Below are 12,259 nucleotides of genomic sequence, written 5' to 3' on the forward strand. Positions count from 1 at the left end.
CCATATGTAGACTTCTGTGAGGAAAGGATATACCATATAAGACGACTCTCAAATATTACAGAAAAACCCCTCGAAATCATGGGTTGTCTTATACGGTGAGTATAAAAAGGGAAGCTTAATTTCTTGGATGAACATTTAGGTAGTTATAATACATCGTTATATAAGAAAATAGGCAGTGTTTATAAACAAATCAGTTTATAAATTTATTTACATAAAGTTATTTAAAATATTACAATAGATGTAAGTCTTAAAAAACAAATAATAATTATTAACCTCAATTTTCATGTTAATTTTCTTCATCATCTGTTGAAAATAGATGATGAAGAAAATAGTTCTTCAGATTCATTGTTTAAATGATCGTCATATGGATTCCAGTTCGAATTGTTTGATTTCGTTTTCATCGTCATCAGTGTCTCACAACAGATCACCATCCATAAGATTAGAGATACCACTTTTTAAATGATTTTATTACAGTCTCTACTTTTACTTTATTTCATGCTTTGATCATAAAATTACACAACATATCAAGTGATGCAGCACACATAGGTCCACCGTTTGTAAATGATTTTTCACCAGTCAACATCCAGTTATTCCACTCTTCTCGCATGCGATCTTTAAATGGTTTGTTCAAGCAGACGTCTAGTGGTTGCAATATAGAAGTTAAACTACCTGGTTAACAGCAATTTTTGTGTTATTTTTTTCTAAAAGACTTTTAGTATTCCCAGTTAAATGACTATGAAATATATCCCATACTAATAAACTGCGTTTCTTCATTATACCGCCTAGTCGCATCTTCCATACATTATTTATCCATAATTTCACACCATTTTCATCCATCCATCCTTTTTCATGAAAATGTACAAAAACACCTGAAGGAAATTTTATTTTAGGTTTAATTTTATGTTTGAAGATGATCATTGGTTTTAACTTGGTTCCATCAGCTAAACATGACAACACAACTGTAAACCTTGTTTTTTCATGACCTGTACTTCAAATTAGGACACTCTTACTACCTTTAGACTTCACTGTTTTATTGCTTATCATATCAAAGCTCATAGGAGTTTCATCCATATTTCCAATATATGACAATAGAAATTTATGTTCTTGTCTCAACTGAATAATAAATTTATGGAAACTGGTAAGTTTGTGGTCAAGATCTGGTGGTAGTTTTTGAGCAATTTTCGTTTTTTGTCATATTACCAGATTTTGTCTGTTCATAAAATGATTATATCATTCCTGAAGTAGCTTGAAATCTATACTTTCATCCGGATTCAATCTTGACCATTTTAGTGCATATGCTCTAATCATATTTCTTGTAACAAGATAACCATTCTGCCTTTGTTCGAATACACATTCTGCAATGTGATTTTCTAGTTGCAACCATCGGGTGATCCCCGTTCTCATCGCACATTTTTTTCTTTAGCAATTTTTTTAAAATATCTTCTTTCTTCCTCCATTCTCTTACCATCTTCTTGGTTATGTCAAAGTTTCTTGCAGCAGCACAGTTATTAGTTTGCTTTGCCATTTCAATTACCCTTATTTTAAACCGAGTTTCATACTTTCTTCGTTTTGTTGCTGGTTCCATGATTTTAAATGATAGTAATTTTAATAATCCTAAAATTAAAAAAAAATGCAAAATCGATAATTAAAATTGGGGCTATTAACTTTTAATTAGGGTAATTCATGTAAATTCTAAATCTATGCTATGCAAAAAAATAACGGATATGCATAGATATAAAAATAATGGATCACTTGGATACTGAAGAATACTTTGCCGAGTAGAGATAAGCAAGTTATTGTTCCTCTTTATCGAGCCTTGATAAGACCCCATCTTGACTACTGTGTCCAGATCTGGGCCCCTGGATTTCTTCTTGATGGGGAGGAGGTAGAGAGGATCCGGAGGCAAGTGACCAAAATGATAGCTGGTCTATGGAATGAACCTTATGAGAACAGGTTGAAGATCTGTGGGTTACAGAAATTGGTTGATAGGCAGAAAAGGGGTGATATGATTGAGACATTCAAATTACTGAAGGATTTTTACAAGATTAATTCAGAGGAAATTTTTCGGAAGGGTGTTAGAACTAAGTTTTATACTTGGAGAGTGGTGAATGAGTGGAATAAGCTGCCAGAGTTTGTTTTGCGTGCCATGACTGTAAATGAGTTCAAAGCAAAGTATGATAGATACTGTGCAAATGCCGAATAGTTGTTCTTGATATGATGTTTAGGGCCTCCCTCGATGAGTCTAAGGACTCCTTGGAGTTGCCCGTAATAATAATAATACGGTAACAACAATACCTAACGTTGCATTAATACTAGAAAGAAGAAATTGGGGGATTGACTTATACAATCAACATAAGCTTAAAACCTAAAAATAGCCTAAAATTTAGGCCTCGTCTTATACGCCGACATATACGGTATGTGGAATTATAAGGCTGATGATTATGAGCTTAGGAGACAGCTTGGAGTTATAGCATGAAATGAGGAGTTGGGTAGTAAGTTGCTTGGGAACTGACAAAGAAATACATAACAGCATCAATGTGTGAATGTAATCAAAAGGCTGAATAAGGTAGGTTTAAAATGGATGAATGGGGGAATTAAGCATGAAGAAGTACTTTTGGAGACAGTACAGGATGAATAATGGTAATAATCAGTTACATGAAGAGTAGAAAGAACAAGCCAGGAGAGTGACTCAGTTAGTAAGGAAAACAAAACAGATTGAGCAGAAGTTGACAAATCAGGTGAAGAAACGTTAGAGTTTTTTTAGATATGTGGCAAGTAGAAGGAAGAATGATCATGGTAAGATGATGTTAATGAATGAGAAATGGTAGAATGGTAACTGCTGCACAAGACATTGTTGAGGTATTCGGTGATCAATTTATAAGGGTGTTTCATCCTGATCAGGGTGGAATCATGAGGAACGTAAATGTAGAGCACATAGGAGAGGATGGCTTAATTGTGAGTGAGCAGGAAGTATTTGGGAAAATAAACTTGATGACATATCACCATGCATCTTAAGGGAATGTTCCAGTGAATTGGCAATAACATTGGCATGCCTGTTTAATAAGTCTTACAACAGCATAGGTTCCAAGGAAGTGGAAAGAGGGTAAAATTGTTCTACTGCATAATGGTGGTGATAAAGTTGTGGCTACAAATTATAGGCCAGTCTGTATCTAGAGTTGTGGTGAAGGTACTAGAGAGATTGATGAGAAGTAGGATACAGAAATGGGTTGATAACAGCACTCTGTGGTTATCAGTATGGGTTTGTTAAAGGGAGATCGTGTTTTATTAACTTATGTACTATAACAAGATGACAAACACCTTGGGCAGGGAAGATGCATATACAGTGGTGTACTTGGATTTTGCAAAAGCTTTTGATAGACTGTTAAATAAATTGAAACAGATGGGATTGGATAACAGACTTCTGAGTTGAATCAGTGACTGGCTGTCAGATAGGTACCAGAAAGTTATATATGGGGGGGGGGGGGCAGTATCCCAAAAGATGAAAGTCATTAGTGGTGTTACCACAGGGGTCAATTTTGGGAGTATTGTTGTTCAATTTGTTTAATGATATTGGAATGGTTTAACTAGTGATATACAGATGATGCAAAATTGGAAAGAGAGCAATGCAGAGTTAAGCAGACAGTGGCACACCCATGGAGGGAGCCAAGGGGCCCTGCCCTCCCCAAAAAAAAAGAAAAGGAAAAAACACTAGAAAATTTTCCAAAAATCTTTTCCTAATTAAAATTATTTTTTTTATTTATATTGTGTCGTTTCTTCGATTTCTATACTACTTATGAATTAGCGGTCACATAAGGTGGGAATACCCTATAGCTCTCGGGAATCACGGCACTGTTGAACGCGAGGCGAACAAAGTATTGCTCGTTGGACAGAGCGCTACTTCATTTGCCTGAGCCGGGCCAAAGGAGATCATGGGTATCATGTATTGGCGATCACTGCAGATGCTTAGTCATAGGTCATATGCAATGCGTAGTGTGTATTCTCAAATCATATACTTAACTCTCTCTTTCTCTCCCCCCCCCCCAAAAAAAATTAAATCCTAAGCACCACTGCAAGCAGATGTTATGGCCTTACAAGATGACTTGAATAGATTGCATTAATGGGCAGATCAATGGAACTGTCAGTTCAGTGTTGCAAAGTATACACTTGGTTGGTAAACTTTAAAGGAAGAAGAGATGAGGGAGTGGTGTTGGACAAGGACCTGAAATTCAGGGGCCATATTGCACATTGTGAAGACGTCACATCGGATAATGGCAACGATGCAGAAATAAAGAGGTTATGATGCCATTGTATAAGCCTTGATCGGGCCTCATATGGATTATTGTTCACAGATTTGGTCGCTGTTTTCATGGTGACAAGGATATGTTGGAAAGGATACAGAGAAGATTCACAATGGTGGTCAGTGGTCTTTGGAATGTGGAGTATGAGGACAGATTGAAAGAATATAAATTGCAGTCTTGCAAATAGGAGGAAGAAGGGGGTGGATTGATTGAGACATATAAGCTAGTCATGGTTGTTACCAGGTTGACATGGAAGAGATTTTTCATAGAATGAGGGGGTAGAACAAGAGGCCATTGCTGGAAACTATAAGGAGAGTGTGAGCAGAGGAGTTAGAAGCAGATTCTTTGCATGGAGAGTGGTTTTGTGCAGTGGAATGTATTGCCTTGAGGGTGTTGTGAATGTAGACACATTTGAATCAGTTTAAGGCACAGTTGGATGACCATTCCATGGAGGTCATTGTCATCCGGTAGCATCCTCTAACAAGAGGGTTGCAGCAGATAAGCAGCTCTTCTCCATTTCTCTCTGTCTGTTGCCTCCGTCATTCTTAAACCAGTCCGTTCCATGATGTCATCGAACCACTCTCTAGTTGGTCTTCCACGTCTTCTCTTCCCCTCAACTTTCTTTCCCTTGTAATATAGTTCTTGTCAGGTGTCCTGAAGAACCTCTCAGAAGACGTCCTGCAAATCTGATCTTTCTTTGCATAATATTCTTGAGCAGTGTTCTTTCCATCCCAACTCTTCTTAAAACTTCTTGATTTGATATTCTCTCTGTATAGCTAATCTTTTCTATCTTTCTATAACACCACATTTCCAATGCATTAATTCTTTCCATATCTCTCTTTCTGAGTGTCCATGACTCACTTCCATAACTTGCAATACCCCAAACTGTTGCTTTAACTTTTCCAACTCTAACACCTATTTTAATATTCTTGTTTATTAAAATTCTCTTCATTTCCATAAATGCCGATTTAGCTTTGCCTATTCTATTTCTAATGTCCAACTCTGAAGTTCCTTTCTCTGAGATCTGGCTATCTAAATATTGAAATCTTTCCACTTCTAAAATCTTTCCTCCACATCTTATCTTTACATTATCTCCTATTTTTCTGCCCATTATCATTATCTTGGTCTTCTTTATGTTAATCCTTAGTCTGTACTCTTTACAGGAGTTTTCAATTATTTGAACAATTCGTTGTAATCCATTTTCACTTTCTGCCATCACCACTACATCATCCGCATATCTTAGGTTATTAATGATTCTTCCATTTATTTTTATTCCTTCTTCTACATCCTCAAGTGCCTCTGTAAGCATTTGTTCACTATAAAGGTTAAACAATAATGGTGATAACTTGCATCCTTTTCTAACTCCTGTTTCCTCTCCATTAACACATACTGATGCTGTTTGTGTCCAATATAATCTCTTTAAAATTTCCAAGTCATAAGAGTTAATATCAATATTTTCTAGAATGTCAAAAAGCCTTTTATGTTTCACTGTATCAAATGCCTTTTCAAAGTCTAGAAATCCCAAAAGCAACTTTCCACCATGGTTTAGTGTTTTCTCCCCAATAATTCTTAGACAAGTTATAGCCTCTCTAGTTCCTCTGTTGGTTCAGAATCCAAACTGTTCCTCATTCGTTTCTTTTTCTATTTTACTCTTAATTCTCTCCAAAATTATTTGTGCCAGAATTTTTGCTGTGTGAGTTATAAGACTTATTGTTCTAAAATTGTTACAGTCCAAAACTCCTGTATTTTTTTGGAATGGGGATAAAAATTGGTCTTCTAAACTCCTCTGGTAATTCTTGTCCCTCTTAAATTCCGTTAATAATTTGCCATAACACTTCCATACCTTTTTCACCTATATTCCTTATAAGTTCTATCTGTATACCATCTATTCCAGGGGATTTTCCTTCTTTCATCTTTTGAATTGCTAGATTCAATTCCTCCCTCATGATGTACAGCCTCTGGCCACTATGCTCTTTCATTTGATTTTCTCTTCTTTCTCTATTTTACTTACATATTCTTCTCTTCTCTTTTTTCTATCAGAATTTCACCTTTTTCATTCTTGACTGCTCCAATCCTTTGCATCTTCTCCTTCCTGTCATCATATTAATGTTTTTATAAACACCTTTTATGTCATTTATTTCTGCCTTTGCTGTTATATCTTTACTTATTTCATCTAACCACCCTTCCTTTTTCCTTCTTATCTCTCTTTGTATCTCCCTACTCAAGTCTTTATACTGCTTTTTTTTTCCTCTGTTTTACTATTAACTAACTTTCTTTGTGATATTTTCTTCAAAATATTTTCTGTCATCCATGGCTTCTTTCTTTTCTCTCTTTCCTCTTCTTTTTTGGCTAAATGTAATTCTGTAGCAGTAATTATGCTTTCCTTCAGAATCCCCCATTTTTCACTTGCATCATCACTTTCTTGTATATTTCTCTCATTCATTTCTTCCTCTACTTCTTTGCAAATTTATTCACCATATTTGGTATTTTCAGCTGCTCTATATTCCATGATTTGCTTTGTTTACTTGTGATTACTTTTTTTAGATTAATTTTCATCTTAGTTGATAACAATATATGATCTGTATTACAGTCTGCTCCCGGATATGTTGTCACATCTTTTATAATGTTTCTATATCTTTTGTTTATCAAAACATAATGTATCTGATTTCTTCTATTATTTATATCCTCCCCTGGGGCTTTCCACATATACAATCTTCTTGGATGTTTCTTAAACCAAGTGTTCATAATTGCTAAATCATGTTTTCTACAGAAATCCAACAGCATATCTCCACTTTCATCTCTGACTCCCAATCCATATAGCCCAACAATATCTTCCTCTTCCGATTTTTGCATTCACATTGCCCTGTATTATAATTATATCTTTAGTTTCTTTACATTTCAAGCCCTGTTCTATATCGCCATAAACTCTCTCTCTCTCTACCTTCTCATCCTCGTAATCACAAGGTAAATATATCTGATTAAGTATAATATTTCTTGGTTTTGCTTTCATCTTTACCACCAAAACTCTGTCTGAGATTTGCCAGTAGCCTTCCACACATCCTGCCACTCGTTTATTCAATATTATACCAACACCTGCTTGATGTTGCTCTTTCCCCTCCTGAGTAAATTACTCTCATTCCATCCTCTGTTCTAAAATCTCCTTTTCCTTTCCATCTCACCTCAGCCATTCCCAGAGGTCATATGTTAATAATAATAAGCTGTGGAACTGAAAGTCTTGCAATAAGACAAGTTCGTAAGGAGTCCATCCTATCCTATTCCCTCAACCATACAGCTGGTGGAGTAGCTATATGCTACCATACTAGGGAGATGATTTTGAGCAAGGTGGTTCCCCATTGCCTTCCTTGCCGTAGTATATTTTATGACTATAGCCGTGTGTGTTCATGGGACTGGTTGTCTGTTTTGAGGGATGAAAAACCTGAGTTACCAGGAGAAAAAAACCCTCCATCTCTGTATGAGACCTTTAGTCGGAAGAGACCAGATAAAGGTTCCTCACATCCCTGATGGGAATCAAACCATGTCTTTCTGACCAAAGGGCTTCATCTATACTGACTGAGCTACAGACTCTCCTAAGGAGTGGAAGGAGGATAAGATCATGACATTGCATAAAGGTAGTGGTAGAATGGAAGTATTAAACTGTAATAGTTTGTATTTCTTCTGTGGTTGTTAAAATTTCAGAGAAATGGTAAAAACAAACTTGTATTCAGGATCGCACAGATGAGGGAAATATTATTTATGCATGTCAGCATGGATTTGTTACAAGGCACTCTTGTTTTTGCCTTTTACAATAGAGGAATGGGAGGTATACACTGTCTTTTTTTTATATATATTTTTTTATTTTGCAAAGGCTTGACAGGGAGCCACATGACAAGGTGGTGTTAAGTTGCAACATATGGAAAATAATCTAATGGAACCCTGTGGAACTGGTTCAATTTTTATGTCAGTGATGACATGGAACTACAAGAAGATATTCAGTTGTTTGCAGATTATGTGAAGCTTGGGAGGGTTATCAGTAATAGTGCTGATGTTTTGCTCTTTGAGAGGATTTGAATAAACTAGAAAAGTGGGCAAATGAATTGGGATGTATGTATGCAGTGGTGAGCTAAGGGGGCTCACATGAGCCCTTTGTTAAATTTTTCTCAAATTTGTGAGCCCTTTATTCCTCATGTTTACTTTTTTATTTTTTTTTTCAAAAAAAAAATTTTTTTTAAACATATTAAGTGACAAACTCATATGGTAACCTAACAAAAATTAGTCTATTTGGCAGTGCATAGATGATTTGGAATTATTCTTTCAACTCCTCTATAATGAATGCACCCATGTTTGAAAATAAAATAAGCGCATGCACTATCTTTACCCTTCTCCCTTCTGGTAGCCAATCGTATGGTAAAACCAGTAGCCAAGCAAATGTTTTATAAAAGATTTCATTCTTATTATATTTTGATAGTTAAAAAATGTTTTTCTTATTGTAAGATAAATTAACACAGTTGATTGTGTGCAAATATTTCATGTTTAGATCATGAAATATTTGTTAAAAATGATAGCCTTTAGAGGTTGATTGTCCTCTCATACTTTTTGATTGGTATTTGTACACAAGCTGTATTAATAAAAGTTATGGGGTGCTTAAGGGTCAAAGCTGTATAACTGAGAGGAGACCTCCACATAGCCTTTAAAGGAAGGAATGCAGAGAACCGACCAGGGCTTCTTACCTAATGTCCAATCCTCACCTTCTCGTGGTGCACCCTGTTGGGTATCTACTTGCATACTGAACGAACGAGGATGGGCTGGCAATTTGGGATTTAGCCGATCAAATTTTCTTCTTATTGGTTAAACCAAAATAAAAAATGATGGTACAACATGACAAAATTTCATGCTAGCTAGGGTGGTATGGTGGTATAAGAGTCTTTCAGTGGCTGCATAGTTCAGAAAGCCTGGACAGAGGGACGAATTCCCGATGATTGGAGTAGAGCTCTCATAGTACCCATATATAAAAAGGGAAATAAAACTGAATGTGAGAATTACAGAGGTAGTTCCCTACTGAGTGTTCCTGGCAAGATCTATGCAACTATACTTGCGAAACGGTTGAGAAGAATTGTGGAAGAAAAGCATGGTGAAGAACAAGCTGGATTCAGGCCAAACAGAGGCTGTCAGGATTAGATCTTCACTTTACGACAAATAGTCGAGAAAGCATGGGAATATAACAGAGATCTGTATTTAAGTTTTGTCGGTTTGGAAAAGGCATATGACAAGGTGCCAAGAGAGAAGCTATTCAATACGCTACAGTTATATAGTGTCAATGGAGCATTATATCAAGCAATACTTAGTCTTTATTTGAGTTGTAAGTCAGCAGTTAGAATTGAAGGAAGTACAGGAAGATGGTTTAATGTTAAATCTGGTGTGAGACAAGGGTGTACATTATCCCCTCTTTTATTCATTATCTCTATGGATCACATTATGAAGGAAAGTGGTATTAAACATGATATCAAAATTGGAGATGTTACTGTCAGCTCTTTGCTTTATGCGGATGATGTTATACTTCTAAATAAATCCACTACAAGTCTGCAAGATTCTCTGACTAAATTGAATAACTGTTGTAATAGATATGGTATGAAGGTCAGCAATAAAAAGACAAAGACAATGAAAATAGGCAGAATCATTGAAAATGTCAACTGTGTTGTGAATGGAGAACCTGCGGAACAAGTAAAACATTTCAGCTACTTAGGCACGGTTTTTACTGAAGATGGCAAATTAAGTAAATATAGAAATAGACAACAGAATCAGCAAAGCTGGTATGGTGGGAAGTCAATTCATATGGAATTCCATATGAATTTATTCAATTCATATGGAATAAGAGAGAAATTAGTCAGAACACTAAATTAGCTGTATACAAGACAGTGTTCAAACCAGTTTTAACTTATGGATCTGAGAGCTGGGTCAGAAGTAAAACACTTGACCAAAGACTAGAGACTGCAGATATGAGAGTCCTGAGAAAGATTATAGGCATGAACAGATGGCATCAATGGCAATATCATATTAAAAACGAGGAAATTAGGAAAGAACTTGACATTGTCAGCATCCAGGAATGCGTTAGCAGAGCTAATCTCAGGTTTTGTTTCAGTCTATAGAGCATAGTTTCTGTATGAGAGGACTTGTGATTCATTAATTAGTGTTTTTATCCCAGTTGTCTCTAATTGCACTATTTGTTGAGAAATATATTACACAGACTCCTCATACCTTATTCACTGGCATAATAAAAGTACTTGTTTTTATTGCCGCTGCAGTATAGTGGCTGTTAGGGAAGGCGTGTTGTTTACCACTGCAAGGGAGTTACTATCTCCCCACATGAACTTGTTTAAGCTTTTTTTCATGTGTGAAGTATATGCGAAACTTTTATTGGTAACAGAAAACTAGCTCGGATGACAGTGATAATATAAAACGAGTTTTGATATGTATATAAAGTCAATATCAACAGTGCGTGATGAAAGGGACAGGAAGATTTGGAGCTTCCCTGAAGAGCATTCGAAGTAAATACAATTAACCACTACTTTGAAATGAAACATATAAATAAGCAATATTTACTAATATTTGTTAAGCGCCGAAATACGCAGGAAGCAAAGTTTGTGAACCAACACCTATATGTGAATTTTTCCATTAAAAAATAAAAAAGAAATAAATAATAAAAGTTAAATATGTTTCTTTTAAAATAAAAAAACCTACTTAGTCTTAAAACATTTTAAATTTGTTTTCATTATTTCGCGGCCCTCCCTCAACAAAACCTATGGCCCCCAAGGGGGCCGTGGCCCACAGTTTGGGAAGTGCTGCCTTAGACGATAGAAATATAAGATCTGATAATGTTGGCGTCTTGACAAGTAACAGACTGATTTGGAGGAAAATTATAGATTGGAAGTTAGTAATGATGTAATTTTTTTCATGTAGTACTATCATATCCTGTACACCCCTTGAGGGTACATGGCAGGAATTTGATCATGATGATGATGATGATAAAAGTTTTGGTGTGAAATACAGTTTTTTTTTTTTTCTCTTAACGATGTGAGCCCTTTGTTAAAATTTCCATAGCTCACCACTGGATGTAAGTTTAATGCAACTAAATGTAAGATTTTGAAATTCACAGATCGGAGTTATAGTGGAGGAATCTTGGGGTGATTGTGGATAGAAATTTGAAGTTCTGAGGACATATTGCAAAGACATTTGACCACAAGAAATAAAGTGTGCTAGTCCCGTTGTACACCTATAAAGCTTGGATCAGACCACATCTGGCTTTCTGTGTTCGGATTTGAAGAGGATGAAGTAACCTTATAGAGGTGCAGAGTCCTGATATCATTTTTGTTATCTGTCTCTTTGGATAGATTCAGGACATGTGGACTGCAGAGTTCGGTGGATAGAAAGCAAACAGGGAATATGATCAAGACGTTTAAGCTATTGAAGGGTTATTAACACTGAGGAGAGTTTTCATATAGTAGAATGAGAGCAAGGTGCCATCCCTGGATGTTACAAAGAAAGTGGTAAGTAAAAGGAAAAGAAGTAAGTTTTTTGCATGGAGAATGGTAGGGGCAATACCGTCGAGGGTGTAGCAGAGAGGCAGCCTGCCTCACGGCATGGCTTAATAAGAGCTCTCGTTCAGCCATATTGCTGTAGGCGGTGGCGCTACACTTTTTCCAAGCTTAAACTGATTAAAAATTATTTGTGAACAGCAATGATGCAAGAAAGATTGGTTGGTCTAGCAACTATATCAATAGAGGCAGACATAGCTTATAAACAGTTTTATTGTGTGACATCCCCGTAGAGCAAACATTTAATATTATTATGTAATCATTTTGCATTAATGTTTCTCTTGTAATAAAAACAAAATAGCAATTGAAGATTTTCTTCTATTTTTGTCTTATAATCCATCAGGAGTGATATTTAATTGCTTGCCTCAGGGC

This window comes from Typopeltis vanoorti, chromosome 3, assembly GCF_054136105.1.
Source record: "Typopeltis vanoorti isolate ZY-2024b chromosome 3, IOZ_Tvanoo_1.0, whole genome shotgun sequence".
In the NCBI taxonomy this organism is placed as follows: Eukaryota; Metazoa; Arthropoda; class Arachnida; order Uropygi; family Thelyphonidae; genus Typopeltis; species Typopeltis vanoorti.